At 40.4% G+C, this 16435-nt stretch overlaps 1 protein-coding gene across 1 annotated transcript in view; it reads left to right on the top strand.

Moving 5' to 3' along the window:
- tnk2b (tyrosine kinase, non-receptor, 2b) overlaps positions 1-16435 on the top strand; it is a 61103-nt gene that overhangs the window by 9933 nt on the left and 34735 nt on the right. The window contains exon 2 of the mRNA XM_020652392.3: positions 830-1079. The gene's annotated coding sequence lies outside the window, so the exon portion shown is untranslated. The remainder of the gene's footprint in view (positions 1-829; positions 1080-16435) is intronic.

A 16435-nucleotide genomic window follows, 5' to 3' on the forward strand; every position in this document is an offset into this window, starting at 1 on the left:
TTTGTATTATTCTGAAACAAACTGAATTTCATTTGTTGTTGAACAGTAATGAACTGGTACATGAATCTCTATAATATTAATAATAAATTAATAATAATGTTTATTAATTTAAAGCACTCGTCAAAAGTAATGTTACAAAGTCCAGTAGCTAGTCTGACATCCTCATGCAGGTCATTCAACAGCCAAGGAGCCCAAACAGCAAACTTTTGGTCTCCTTTGGTTTTTAGTTTGAGGTGGGAACAGTGATGAGGTTCCTGCCTGAGGATCTCAGGCTGCACACTGCCTGGCAAGAGGACAGCAGTTCAGATATATATTCTGGGGCCAGACTATGAAGTGTTTTAAAAGTAAGAAGTAAAACCTTAAAATCAATCCTGAAACAATACTGTGAGTGTTAGAAAAAGGGTTAAATAGCTTAATTGGCCACCTTTATTCTTAGAAGTGTATGTTTTTCAGAAGAGTTCAAACTCTGACTGTAGTCCTGTTTCCATAAATCAAAGTGCGCTTATAATCAGTCCTTAGCGTTTTAATTCTGAATGTCTGCAATATATCCTCCAGTACACTGTTCTCCTTTTCTGTTGAAACCCTGTCAACCCCTTCAGGATCTTGGCTCCCTGACTCATCCTCTCATCGCAATATTAGATCTCTCTGTGGGTGAACAAAGACCCATGGGTGCTCCGTTTCAGTGACTCAGAGAAAGCGAAACAAAGTGTGTGTTAAGGTGGTTACCTGACTGACATTCTGAATGAATGAAAAGAAAAATATTAAGACCATATTACGACATAGTGACATCCCCCCCCCCCCCCCCTTTTTTTTTACATTTATTTTGAAGGCAAGTCCTGTTACACACTCCTGGCATTGTGTTGACAAATGGATGAGGATGAAACCATGTGAAGGTGTGCCAGCCTTGCAGTGCCATGGACTTGTAGCCGGACAACATCTCACCTCAATGGACTGGGGGCCTCGTCTCCACATGGTTGACTTCCTGTCATCAACCTGAGAGGACTATCTACGGTGTCAGAGCAGACGCTGGACCCAGACCAGGAAAGGAAAGCAGGCTCCTGTGGAGTGAACTATTGCAGGTAAGATAAATTATTATCTGCCCTGCTCTCTGTTTGCTTTTCTGTCTCGGTGTGCAAACTATGCAGACATGAGATCATGCCAAACAGTGAGTGTGCTCTCCTCAGAGTGGGGAGGTTTCCACACCAGCTCACTTCATGTCTGAATGGGAACTATTCACCTCTGAAATGCAGCGCAGCCAATCCAGAGGGTGATGTCATCTTGGTTTATGCTGTTGGTTTTTTTCTCATGTGTGTTTGTGTGAGGTTAAAAGAGCTTTGCTGTATCAGGATAAAGAAACCTTGAACAAATCAACACAACTTGCAAGTTTCTTATTACATCTTAACAGATAAACATTGAAAAACAGAAGATGGATGTGGTTGGAAGTTTCCTGTTTGATCTGGCTTGTGTTTGTGTATCCAAAAGAGGTTTGTCACATCCCACATTTATTTATTTTCTACCTCGGGAAACAGTCACTGAATTGCAATTCTGTGATCATGAGGTAGAGTAGGAAGTGAGAGTCACACTTGCATTAACAGACACCCCTCTATTCTTGAGGCACAAACAGGCCTACACACAGGATGCTTGCCAGCCAGACAATCCTAAACAGGTGTCTGAAAGCCTCAGTGCAAAGACAAATAATATTCTAGTTTAGTGTTTAAAAGCTTTGAAGGAGGGGAAGTCATTGGCGCTAACTCTGTGTGTATCGTATCTTTGCCCATGAATGTAGGCAATGAGCCAACATGCCTTTGTGTGAGTGGATGGGCTGTTTGTTTTGCGAAACAACTCAATAAGCAAATGCTGTGAACAGTCTGGCTGTTTCGGTGTGTGCAGAAGATCATCAAAATTTATGTCTGTACACAAGTCTCTTTAAAACTGGTGCAGTGAAGCAAGACTTCCGTTCTTTGCCAGACAGGATGTCTGACGGAAGTATGCACTAACGTTAAAACAATCACACTTGTTATAAATGTGAAGCTCAGTGATGGAAGTTCTGTACTTCTATGATTTTAAAGGTCATATATTATTAGGGGTGTAACGGTACACAAAAATTTCTGTTCAGTACGGTTCTCAGTTTTGAAGCTTCGGTTTGGTACAGTAAAGGGACCTGATGCAACACTTTTTTTTCTTTATTAGGAACATTTAGAATTTCCCTTTTACACATTGGGCTAAGTGCAGCATCGACAGTTCAGTGTTACGGATCGAGAAAACTAAGAGGAGGACCCAGATGCAGAATTAACAAAAAAGAATTTATTTTAACAAAAAGCCAAAGGCAAACAAAACTCACTGATTCAAAAATGTGTAACAAAAACACCAAAGGGGAAAAACAAGGAACCACGAGGAAAAACTGGAAATACTGACAGAGACAAACAAACTACACTCTACCTACGACATACAACCTACGCACTGACAAACAACAATGCACTGACACAGAGGGGGAGAAACACAGAGACTAAATAGACATAGGGTAATCAGACACAGGTGAGACTAACAAGACACAGGTGAAGACAATCAGGGCAAACAACATGGAGGGAAAACACACAGAGGCAGGAATACAATACAAGAAACACTGAGGACAACTACAAAACAAAATCATGAAACACTAAAGACACACAGAACTCAAGAATGAACAAAACGCACTAGAACATAAAGAAACACTAAACACTGAAATACAAAACTAAATAAGACCAAATCATGACATTTAGACTTGTACACCTGCTCAGGTTACTTTTTAATAACATTTTAAATTAAACATTGTAAAAAAAAACAAAAAACATAAAATAAACTTATGCTGCATCCTTCAACCAAAAGAGTCTCCAATAAATAAAAGATATGAAATAAAGCATTTTAGAATTAAATTAATTAATATAGCCTAATCACATCTGGGACAGTATAGTTTAATCGCAGAACTATTAATATTTCCCTCTGTCAATATAAGAACTTCAATGGCATTTGTTATGGCTTTGGCCCGTTCAGAATTACTAGGAAAAGGCTGTCTGTTTTTTCCTAGTTGCAGTGATGTTTACGTTCGCATGGTGCCTTTTCAAGTGCTTTAATAAGTCGGACGTGTTGCCTGCGACGTACCCGATATCCGCTGAACAACGATGACCCACTACTCTTGTCTTGTCAACGTCTCTTTGTCCATCATTGTGGGAATTGGGAGGGAGGGTCTTCATTCTATCATGCTGCAGGTTATGCTCCCACACAGACGCGTCTCCCCCTCCCCTTTTGCGCCGCAGTGCTGTTGGAGTGGGATCATCACTGAAAATGAAAACAAACTTAAGAGTAAGTCTCTAAAAAGAACTCCATCCCGGTTATATGCAACTGTTCAAACCGACAGGGCTCGAGGAACTAGTAATCTGCAGAGTTTATGTTTGAACTTTTTAACAAGTTACTAACTAAAAGCTGTGTCCCATACCAGTGGCCGCAGCCTTCCTCCACACTGAGGTGTGCTTCCACTTTGCGGCCCGTGTAGGAACACAGATTAAAGTACATGGTTTTCTAAAACTTATGTGTTCCTAGCCTGACAACAGACCCCCAATTATTAGAAAAGTCCATCCTCTCCATCTTTTGTCTGTTCCACTTTTCAGAAGAATGTATGCTCAAACAGGCTTTTCAGAGATTTTCCCTTTGTGACATCACAAAGGGCAGTAACCCCTCCCCCAGGTGGGTGACACTCCCACAGCTAGGTGTTTGTTCTGCCCTCTGAATCTGCCTTCTCACCGTAAACAATTGGGTAAACGGGCATGTTGCGAGAAAGCCCACGCCAATCAAGCTCTAGAGAGGGGCGTGGTCAGACACAGCCCACTTACATTTAAAGCTACAGACACAGAAACAGCCTGTTCTGAGCAGGGCTGAAATAGAGGGGTTTATAGGCAAGAAACTTTAAAGACGTGATTTTGGGAGCTCTGAGACTTTTTGAAACTTGTTGAAAGGGGGTGTAATATGTGACCTTTAAGGTAAATGTACTTTACATGTGTACTCAATTTTATATAATTTAATGTTTCGACAATACTAAATTCCAGAAATAATTCCTCTAATATTTTATTTAGCAGTTACTATTAATTATTCCTGTCAGGACAATTAAGAAATATAAAGCTCTAGCTTGACAGAATGAAAGTGAAGGTAACACAGTGTTTTATAATGTGGTGCTCTTTGTGTTGACTTTTAATTATTTGATCAAGATAATCAGCCCTTTAAGGTTTACTTATCTGACAGGCTTTATCCACCCACCATTTACAGTAGTTCTTTGAAATCAAGTCAACTGCTAAGACTAGTTAAGAGGATTGATGTTTCACCAGCTGTTCTGGAGAAGCAGAGTGGGGTTTTCTGGCACTAATATAGACGTGGATGCATATGATTGGTTTTATATATATATATATATATTTTTTTTTTATTTTTTTTTTTTTTTTCACCTTTTTTTTTATTTTTCTGCACTTGTCAAGGATACCAAGTATTGAAGGAGGATTGGAAAGAGTAGCCTATTTCTTCCTTTAGAGCCAGTGATGCTCCTAGAATGAACAATCCAGAGAAAACTACATTAAATAACTTGTTTAGCAGAATGGAGATAGAAAAAATGCTCCTCAGTGGAAAGGTGGACAGAGAAAGTACGAGGATGGAGGGAAAGAGACTAAAAAGGAAGTTGGGGAGCGGAAGCAAAGCTCCCAGAATAGCAGCACGAGTGTGCTTTTTGTGGAGAGTGTCTCTGAATGCTTGGAGGGCCGCGGGGGCCCAGACTGACAGAGGAGAACTCGGAGGAAAGGGAGCCTCTGGGAGTCAAAGTGTGTGTGTGTGTGGGTGTGAGAGAGAGGACAGTGTTATTTTAACCCTGAACTTACATCCGGCTGTCAATCCACACCCACTGTGCTCCTTTCTGCTGACTCTTCAATCAATCTACCTGCAGACCACTTGTCACACACCTTACTGTCGTTTTCTCTACTTCTCTAGCTTTCCTCTCCTCTCACTCTTACCTGTTTTTTTGTTGGTCAATAATCTTTCTCTTTCTCCTGTCCCTACACACACACATACACAGGTATCTCATTACCAGCCCCCCTGAGGACTGCCATGCTGTCTGGGTGCTTCCGGGTGTATTGTATGTTAGGCGGGTTGTTAACGCGTCAGGTTTCCTGAATAAGTGACCTTGTAATGGATCACCTAGTGACACCAGCAGCTCACAGCCACGGCTTAGAGAACTAGAAATCCCACAGTTTAGAATTCAAGCCCTCCTTTTTTTTATCTGAATTAAACATTTAGAGGGATGATGAGTAATTGCAGTATTGCACAATCAAACAATAATTCAATTCAATTCAATTCAATTTATTTGTATAGCGTCAACTCATAACAAGTGTTATCTCGAGACACTTTACAAAAAGCAGGTAAAATACCTTACTCTTTGTCTGTTAACATTACAAAAGAGCAGGTAAAAAGACCTTACTCATTATTATGTTACAAAAAGCAGGTAAAAGACCTTACTTATTGCTATGTTACAAAGATCCGGCCTATCCATCATGAGCACTTTAGCAAAGCAGCAAAAGTTACAGTGGTTAGAAAAAACTGTCTTATTAAAAGGCAGAAATCTTTGGCCGGATCCCCGGCTCATGACGAAACAGCCTTCACAGGCCTAGACTGCGCCGGGGTTGGAAAGGGATAGGGGGAGAGATGGGATAAGATGCAGGAAGAGGGATAGGGAGCAAGGGGGTGGGGGGAGGCAGACCGTCCATCAACAATCCGGTGGGGAGGGAGGGGGGGGGGGGGGGTGCAGTTTATCTTCAACATATAAAAGGTAACTGTCAGAATATCATTGTAGTACCAAATAGCGCCACAAGGTGGAGCCTCTGTTGTGTTTTGAGTTGTGATAAAGAAGGTTGTAACTCTGACAGCCATCTTGCATGTGTGTTAGTTAGACCATGAGAGGACGGTCGACCTCAGTGATGAGCTGGTGTTGGTTATGTCTTCATTTCACAGTTCATGATTAGTGAATACCCGTCGTAGAGACCTGGCATTGTGTGGTTGATATTAAGTATTAAAGTGCCGCATGGAAATCCCCACGCTGTTGTCTGTCAACTATTTGTTGCTAACCAGTTATCTCGGGTCTATTGCTACCTGTCGCTAGCTTCTCCACCTGTACCAACCACATTATGCTACAATTCTATTTTCATTTAGCAGTCTTTTTGTACAAAGGGACCAAGCTGAACACATCTAACATGATTATTTAGTGGTTTATTCAAGTTGTGTCTTTAAAGGGAATTTTAGTGGTGGCCAATAAATTGATACACTACGAGCACGATCAGGTTTGTACGAACTAACTAGCATCTTACTGTACAACTGTAAATGTACGGTTGAGCACTTCATCACACAATATGTGGCAAAAGTATGTGAAGTTTTTCAATATTTCTCCATTGTGTGAACAGGTTGTAAACAATGTCTAAAAATGTATCATCCACATAATAAGGTCCCTTCATCAGCAGCTCTCTGACGTTTTGATTCCAACTATCACTGCTGCTGTTTCAGGCGGAAGTCAGAAGTGGACGCTTAGATGCAGCGCCCACAAATTGGTCGTTGCATTCCTCTATAGGCAAAATAATCTGGCTAGCCTCTGCTTTCTCCTTCTGGAAGTCATCCACTATGTGGCCATCACAAACAGCTTCGCAGATCTACAACAATAAAACTGATTGTCAGCCCAGTCTCAGCTTTACACTGATAAAGCGGAGGGCAATATGTGATTAAATGTTATGCTTAATAATAATGTTAAGAAGTAAATATCCTGATGAAGCTAACTAAGTGCAAACTTTATCCATAAGAATACTTTTAAAAGCTACTTTTAAAACCAGTATTACAAAATCTCAGATGATTGACAGCTTTGCATTGTGTCATGATGATGCTTATCGTCATCTCATGAAGACATTGACCTGGAAGCAGATCTTAACTTGAGCTACTTTCTATTGAATTGTAGTTTTTGCAAAGCTGCAGGAGCCTCACTCCTCTTGCCTTATCAACATTGTTATCATGGCCACCAGTCAGAATGAAAAACACTAGGAAAGGGCCTAAAAAAACATTTTAAAGGTCTATTTTGGGCTTTTTATGCCTTTTATTTTAGAGAAAGGAGTCAGAACTCAGAGAGTGAGAGTGGGGAATGACATGCAGGAAAGGAGCCACAGGTCAGATCCAGCCCGTCTGGAGTACTTGACCCTCAGCTTTGGGTTAAAATACAACTGGAGTCTTCTGTATTATCTGATACTATAATCAGTAACCAAATGATGAGAGTATTGTTTTAGAACACATGGTACCAGTCTGACTGGCTAAGGTCGTCTGAGTTCTGAGTAAAGGATTTAATACATTTAAGTTTGTTGTTTTCCTGTTTAAAATTCCATAGTAAATTCTCATTTCAGTTTGAGCTGTTTTACTGTTTATCTTTGTAGTCTCTCTCTCTCTATCTCTCTCTCTCTCTCAGTCTTTCTCTCTCACACACACACACACACACACGCGCGCGCACGCAAACTAAGGGCCACAGAGTACAGTGTGTATTGTTGTCTCGCTCATATCTGTTGTTACTCTACTCAATCACTCACTCCTTGCTGGTCGAGGGGACCGGAAGAGCAGCTTACATATTGACCAGGCACACTCTCACACCCACACGCAAACACATACCTGCACACCACTCTAGGCAGTGATGATGCAATTTTGCTGTCTTACTTTCAGGTCTGTGAAAGCACACATTACTGCCCACACGCACAGACGCGTATGCACATACACACACACACACGCACACACTCCAAGTTGTGTTATTCCTGAAGGATATCTGCATCATTTACAAATTTAGATGTGTACATTTGCTGTATAGATTTCTGAAAAAGGTTTGATTTTCCTACGACAGAGTTCAACACATATGTTCTTATATTCCTAAAGTGCAATCTGTCAGGCTGAGTTACAGGCCATGTTTAGCGTGTGGGTAGCAATCATTAAGCTGACATTTTACTTTTCCTCATAACACTCTAGTGCACATGAATCAGTCAGAGGGAGGGACGTCTGCTTTTTCCAAAAATAGAAGGGATTACGTCCCTGGAAGCTGCTGAAAGACATTTAAGCGAATTATTAACATCTGACCTGGCATCACTTTGAGCAGCAGTCTGCAGCCTCTTCTCCCCTTTCTACTGAATTACTTAATCTGCACTCTGTCTGCATCCATGTCTCATCTAGATGGAGGACTTAAATATTCTAAAATAGATGAAAGTCAGGTCTGTTTCATATTTCACACAGTGATGTTAGAATCAGAGAGAATCAACATCAATACACGACATCATGTAGTTTTGCACCTACTCATCCCTTGAACACAAGTGTCAGTGTGTAAAATTGTGACATCTTAAAAATCTTGTGATCTCTTTTGATGGTTGTTTTTTTTGACACATAGGTGTAGATACAATGTAATCCATCAGATTTAACATTTAAAATATAAATATATATATTAGTTCTCATAGTATCTTTGAAAAAATAAATTTGAGTTCCATACAAGACAGAAATCTGATTTGGTCTATAGCACTGTCAGCTGCCTCAGTCATGAACAAAAGCTGCTTTAAATGTTAGTTTCTGCTCTCACTGCCTCATGTCGCCCCCTTGTGGTCAGTTGAAGAACAAACAGAGGCGTAATACAAATGTCAAATATCAGAAATGATTATTAGTAACAGTAGTATAGTCAGCTGGTGAATCACAGACCAGGCTGGACAAAATGGTTGAAATCCAGTTCTCATAAATATCCCTATAGAAAATGTAATTAAAGTAGAACAAACTAGAGCTGGAAACAAAAAAAATCTCAACTTGTCACATTTGTAAAAACAATTAAAATGTCATTAAAAATAACGAGTTAAAAATTATATAATAAGTTTGCCCTGTTGAAGTTGAATCGTCTTAATATGATTGGAGGTTCAGTTAGCCTTGCACTGAAACACCCAGTAGACATGTACAGTATGTCAGAGGAATACATTTAACTTTAATACTGTGAGAACAGCTCAAATCCTGTCCACTTTTTATTTTGACTTCATTTGATAAGTAAAAGCAGTTTTAATTTTTCCTTTAATCAAAGCCTTTTTTTTTTACACACGTATCTGTATTCTACTTTGGCGTGTGTGTACTTTTGCCGCCTCTGCCCACCTGAGGGATCTGCTTCGACTCTGGGGCAGCAGGGCTGGCATGTGAGCTGAGGGTGTGAATGAGCCGGTGTGGTCAGAGTCACCTCAATGTCACCACACACACACAAAGCCCCTGGCATGATGTATGAACGGACACCCAGATGGCAGTGAATCACAGAGGGCTTTGGCTCATGATGATCTGCATACCTCTTCAATTGTGACCTTGGCACGGACAGAGAAACACACACGCACGCACGCACGCACACACACACACACACACACACACACACACACACACACACACACACACACACACACACACACACACACACACACACACACACACACACACACACACACACACACACACACACACACAAAGATTAAGAGGAACAGTGGGACCCTCAACCCAATCCTCCTGCCCCCCTAATCCTGTCCTTTGCTACCCCACACGGCCTGATGATGCCCTGCAGGTTTTAGATCATCCTCTTAAACCCCACCTGTTTATCCAGGAAGGTATGAGACACACACACACACACACACACACACACACACACACACACACACACACACACACACACACACACACACACACACACACACACACACACACACACACACACACACTCCACAGTCATGCCCCTCCAACACTTCTGAGAAAGACTGCGTGAGAGAGAAGGATTAAAGCACAGAAGTCTAACCACCCCTCACTGTCCATCAATATTCAAACACAAATACATGAGTCTATCGTACACACACACACACACACACACACACACACACACACACACACACACACACACACACACACACACACACCTCTGTCCGCAGAGGATTTGTTCAGCGTGCCTGTGCACCTTTAATTAAGCAGAAGTGGAAATCTTTCTGGGAAAGCGGAGATGAGAGAGGATTTGTGGAGGGTAATATTCCTCCTGACAGCTCAGGATGAGATATTATGTCTTCTTGAGTGAAAATGTTTGACTCTGTGCCAAACTGAACCTGCGGGGCAGAGGACGAGCCTTCTGTCAACCACGGCCTCTTCATTATGGGTTCTAGTACTGCACTCACAGCTTCAATTCAGGGCTGAGCAATAAAATGCTCTTGTAAGGGGTATTGCAATCACTATGAGTGGCTCTATTGTGAAGTAATAATTTGTGAAGCTCTATTGATAGATCTATCAACCTATCAGACGGCAGGATAACAGCCAGTGACTGTGTAGTATATTAGGGTTGTAACGATACCAGATTTTAAAACTTTAATACAATGTAAAATTAAACAATATCCACACCTGTTCCATTACCACGGCTACAACAAAAGAAGTCATAGACATTCAACAACAGGTCATTTCTTGTTTTTAATGACCAAAAAATGCAGGCAAACTCCTGCACACTATAGTTGCACAAATGTATCGACAACGTTTACATACCGAAACGTGTGTGACTAGAAATATGACCTTTCTTTCCTTATCTTTACATTCTTTTAAGCTTTACTTTCAGATACTGCCGATCATGAAGATAACTATATTGTTTAAAAAAAAGTGATATTGAATATCGAAGTATCAAATATTTTGACAACCTTATCATAGAATGTCTGTAATGATGAATTACAGACACCTGAGTTTGAGTTGAATCCATTTCAGGTATAGAAAGTCCAGACTTTTTCTTGCTTTCACCTCAAGGCTTTGCTATTTGATTTGATTTTTTATAGATATGTTGGGGCTTCTGTTCCTTTATCTGATAGGACAGTGGAAAGAGGAAACCAGGGAGAGAGAGGTGACATGCAGAGAATGATAGAAACCGTACACGGGGCGTAACCTAACCGCGAGGCTATTGGCTCCCTCTGTAGCTAGCTGTAGATATTAGGGAGACAATGATTTCATCTATTGATGAATATTTTCATTAATCTACTCTATTAGATTACATTTCTCCTTCTTATTTACTTTAAAAAAAAAAAACAATAGAATAAAAGTCCTGGTTTTGTGGAGTACTTGATAGAAATTTGGAGCAGGAGCGTCACATGACTGCTTCAGCATATGGTGAGGATATTAGGAGGATAGAGGTTTACTTTTCACTGATAAAACGTGGATCAGCAGTCAGTTTTCAGACCACACCCGCTATTTAAAGTGAAGGTTTAAAAAAAGCAGACATGCTGAAAGAGCTCCTGTATTGTTTCTCCACAGTCCACACCCTGACCTCAGCTGCTCTACCAACCTCCTCTGTGGACGATGACATCATCTCGCTGTATCAACATGTAAACACTGAGCTCAGCAGTCATTACTCAACCTTAACGTCTCTTTTTTTTTTATCAAAGACCTTTGAGTTATCTGGAAGCGCGGCCGTCTTTTTCACCCTCACAGCGGTGAAGTCATCGCCTTAGTCAACACGACTGGATCTCTGACCACAAGTTGTGGGTGTGTGCTGCTCCCATGACCTACAAGAAGAGATATTTCTTTAACATGGCTGCTTTAAAGTGTGTGGGTTAAACACTGGAAACAGGTCTGTGAGTTAGTTTAAGTTCACATATGGGCTACATGAGAAGAGAAACTCAGTGGGGGAGTGGAGTATGAAAGGTATGTACATTTTTCTGCTAGAGATCAAAGAATGCATTATTCATTACAGGAAGTGTAGGACGCAGAGATTCATCCACACACGGTCGGTCTAAAATATCTCAGCCACTGCTGCTGCTGCATCACATTGACTATATTATATATGTTTACACAAACGTCAATTAATCATTTACAGAAAAGAAGTTAAGTTTGTCCAGCAGGTTTGTCCCTTCTTTTGAGGGACGATTTTTCAAATTATTTTTAGCTGTCAGTAAGATGGGAAGAAAGAAAAACGGGCAGATCTGTATTTTAAAGAAGATGCAACCGAGGAATGTTTGAAATTTAAATTGGTAAATTTTCTGTTTATGGACAAATCAACAAGAGATATTTTTAATTAATTCTAAGCTGCTATTGTTTTCTTTTCAACCTCAAATATTTTGGCATTATATCCTTCATTTTAAACCTCTTGTACTATAATATATTTTATTGTAGAGCTGCAACAATCACATTTTTTACTTAAACAGAAATAATTTAATCGCAAAATATTTCAATAGGAAAAAAAAGTTCTATTGCTGGTTCCAGCTTCTTAAATGAAGGTTTTCTTTTCTTTCTTTCTTTAATGACTTGCCTATGGGCACTGGGAAATTGTAATGAGCGTTTTTTTCAAGCTTTCTGACATTTTTTACGATGAAAATTTGAGCTTGACCGATGAATCGGGCAGCCAATAATATCGGCCGATATTAGCATATCCAGTAACAATAAATGTGTACATATATATCTATCTCTAAAGATCGAACATAGATTTAAGAAATATATCAGCGGAGATATTGGTATCTGATTTTTTCAAAACAACATCGAGATTGGTATTGACCGATTGGTATTTCGGTCAGGCCCTGATGAAGATATTTTTAAACTGCAGTCTTACCTGACTGACCTGATGTACTATGACTAATTATTTTACAAAGATTAAATAATCATGTTTTCAATGATTTAGTCCGCTGGGTAAATAAAACAAAGGTGAACGTTTGCAGACCCAGCAGGGTTAACTTTTAACTAATGAATGAATGAATTAATCATTATTCTCAATCATTTTCACACCATGCCAAATCAATCCAATCAGATGTAATATTTTTGTTTAGCTCCAGTAAAGTGTGATAATCATATTTTATTTGAACATTGAAATATACCAGTACTGTTAGTAAGTAAAGTGCTATCTTTCCATATACTTCTATACATTACGCCATTACCTCTTCCGGCGTGTAGCTGATTATATTTCCAGTATGAGCCTCACATCAGAAGTACACATCAGGGATTCCATGCAGCTCCTGTTCAAAAGCTTACTGCTGCCCCCAGAGCCTGCGGTCTGCCCACCAACAGTCGTAAAGAGACAGCAGGGACCCCGGGGTCCCGGTTCTTTCAGTCTTTAAGGACTCTGAACGGTCTCTTTGAGAGATGTTTGGTCTGGAAACACTGGAGCGTTCCACCCACAGCCTGTCTGCTCTGCGTCTCCCTGCTCTTCATCACGCGGACAGAGAAGGCGTTTACGTGTTTAACAGGCTCCACTTTACCTTCCCCCGACACTAGATGGCTGACAGCTGAGGAGTCTAGGGTCAGAGGTCAGAGCCCCAGTATTTGGTTATTAAAGGGGATTTCCAGGTTTCTGGAAGAAAAAGAGAGTGGAGTGGATTGTAATGGAGGCAGAAGGGTCAGAGGTGATGGTGTGCCGCACTCTGAGCAGTTCATATCACTGGGAAAAATAGAAGTCCTGTTTAAAGACACTCCACAAATATCCCAGTTTAGGATCAATCACGAACATTTATCTATACTCAAATACAACAAAAAATCAATTTACAATTTTATTTATTATGACAATAATAATAATAATCTCGATACCAGAATTTTAAACTTGGATATGATACCAATCAAATCAAACAATATTAATTCCTATTTGGTTACCATGGCAACTAAAACAGAAGTCCTATTGACAAGCAACGTCTATACACTGTCCAAATTGCCCATATGCGTTATTTTGCTTAAGTATTTGTGCATTCTAAACATTACTGCTCTTTTTCTATGACTGAAGGTCTGAAGATTTTTTAAGTTCTGGTACTTTTTGATACTATAGTATCGACTATTCAAATATTGGAGACTGTCTTGTTTTACAACACTTAGTTTCTAAAGGTACTTGACATCTTGACAACAGATCACATTTTAATATTCACTTGACGGGAATCTCAGTGTCTGAAACGAGAGGAATTCATGTCAAGGTAAATCAGAATTCGTTGCCAAGATTTTCTTTTGAGACGTCGAGTTCTTAAGGTGATAATTTTGCTTTTGCTTTTGTAATGTTTATGTTTTTAATGACTCCATACTGTCCACATATTCAGCTCTGCCCTTTCTTTATTCCCTAAAAACAGGAGGCATACATTGTCTTCTATTCCCTCTGATTACTCTGCATTCATTCATTAATGAAAAACTGAAGTGAAACAAAAATCCTTCAGATGTTTCATTAGCCCTCCAGTCCTCAGTACGCTGCCGTGCAGCCTGTACTGAAGCGTGTTAACTCTGTGAGGGGGAGGCGGTGGGCAGCATCACTGACCCCACATGACTCCACAGCTCGGCGCTGCTCCTTTTATCGTTGCCTCAGTTGGCCACACTCCGTGTCTCTGTCTCATCCGTACTGCCATGTGGATCTTTGTAACCTCACTCTGTCTTATCAGATGCATTTTATAGTAAATAGAGCAGGGTTAGATTATGTATACGGTTAACAAGCCAGCCCCTTTCTGAAAAACGCTTAAACATTATACTTATTAATGCCACTGATGTGTTAGGGGTTGTTTTTTACTCCTTCCTCTACTGTAAAGGTCCAGTTTAAATTGTGGAAGTGTTAAAGGGATACTTGTCTGCAGTGTTTCTGGCAGAGTGTATGAAACATGCTCACAAGCAAGTTTAATGAGTCCTTGTTTGTTTCTACCTGACTGTTCATGCAGTCTCAGAGTGGCTGTGGAGACATCTGAGGAAGAAACTGTGGCAGTATGTAGGAATGGGAGTACAGGGAGATTGGTGACAGTATTTAATACACATTCAAAGCTGACACTCAGATGGCATAACTGGACATGTATTATGGTCTGGTGGCCACACTGTGGCGACTGTTCTTATACTGCCAAGTACTTGAGCCAACAGACACTAATAGTTTGGCAAACTTCTGATTACCAGGCTTTAAGCTAAGGTTTACTTTTAGCGACTAAAAGGGAAAATGAAAGTAGAAAATAGAGAGACTGAGAGAAAACATTCACTACAAAGATCTTGAGTTTTCAATTTAACGGACTATGATATATTTTTGAATTATGTTAATGTCTTGTTGTATTTGAAGTGTCACAGTTAAGTAAACTTTTGTTTGATTTCTTTGTCCTTATTAATTAAACATATACTGAAATGTGTGCTATCAGAACATGTGCTTTCTGCCATTAAATTTAGGGGCTTGGTGGCCCATGGGGGCATATTTCCTTACACAGGAAACTCTTGAGGTTAGGACCAATAAGGATCATTGATTCAGCATGTAATAGTGGACAAGGTAACAAAACAACAGCTCCCCCCAGAGACCAGAAAACATGAAGAGAACTGAAGGAGTCAGCCTATTGGATAATTTGATCAAGATCATGTATAATAGAGAGGATTTTATTGTAATTGCTTGCAATGCTTTCAAATAGAGATCCACAGTTGCAGTTCTCTGTGTCGCTGTGATCTTTGTTTTCGTGCATGCAGAGTCTCTCTGCAGTTCTGCTTGTGTAGAAACTCTTGTCAGATGATGTGTGCGTTACACTTTTGTGTGGAGGTGAGTGTGTATTTGTGTGTTTACGGTGCAGCATTGAGTGCTGCTCTCATGTCAAAGCCGGCCTCCAGGGAAGCCGAGGCAACAACAGAGTAGAACCAGAACAAAGAGTGAATAATGCTCAGTCGGCTGCAAAGAACCAGCCCGAGGACAACAACAGAACCGGAAAGTAGTCAGAAGTGCTTTTACATCACTCTCCTGAAAATTTAATGAAGATTTAAGGTGGACTTCCTGAAGTTGCTTGTTCACACGTGCACCCCACAGCTGGGCACTGTGCCCACTCAAGGTGAATTTTCCTGATTATATCCTGCTGTGTTCTCACGTCAACTCCAAGTGGACAATTTAATAAAATATTCCGGGTATAGTCAGGTTTAAAAATATGGCTATTTTCCATCACACATGCAGCTCGCCCCAAAAATGTCAGGAAGTTTCAAGGAGTTTCTTGCAAATGTGAAACCACTAAGACAGAGAGCGAGAGAAGGAGAGGAGAGGGTGAAGAGGAGGGGGATTGAGTATAAGAGCAAGGAGACAAATTGGATCAGAAGAGAATAAATGGAAGGCTGAAGGGAAGGAAGAATTTTCATAAATACTGGATTGGAAATGAAGAGTGAAAGAGCTTTGTGTACTGCTGTCAATTTGTCACACTAGCACTGGGAACGACCAGGAGGTAGTCACACACACACACACACACACACACACACACACGCACAAAACATTGTTCTTTTATTCTATTTTCCCTCCACCCAGATGTCCACTCAGCAAGGATCCAGATGGCCTGGATAGCGAAGAGGTGCTTTTGGAGCACACACAAACACACCCAGACATAAATACACACACACACACACACACACACACGCACACACACACACACACACACACACA

This window comes from Labrus bergylta, chromosome 4, assembly GCF_963930695.1.
Source record: "Labrus bergylta chromosome 4, fLabBer1.1, whole genome shotgun sequence".
NCBI lineage: Eukaryota > Metazoa > Chordata > Actinopteri > Labriformes > Labridae > Labrus > Labrus bergylta.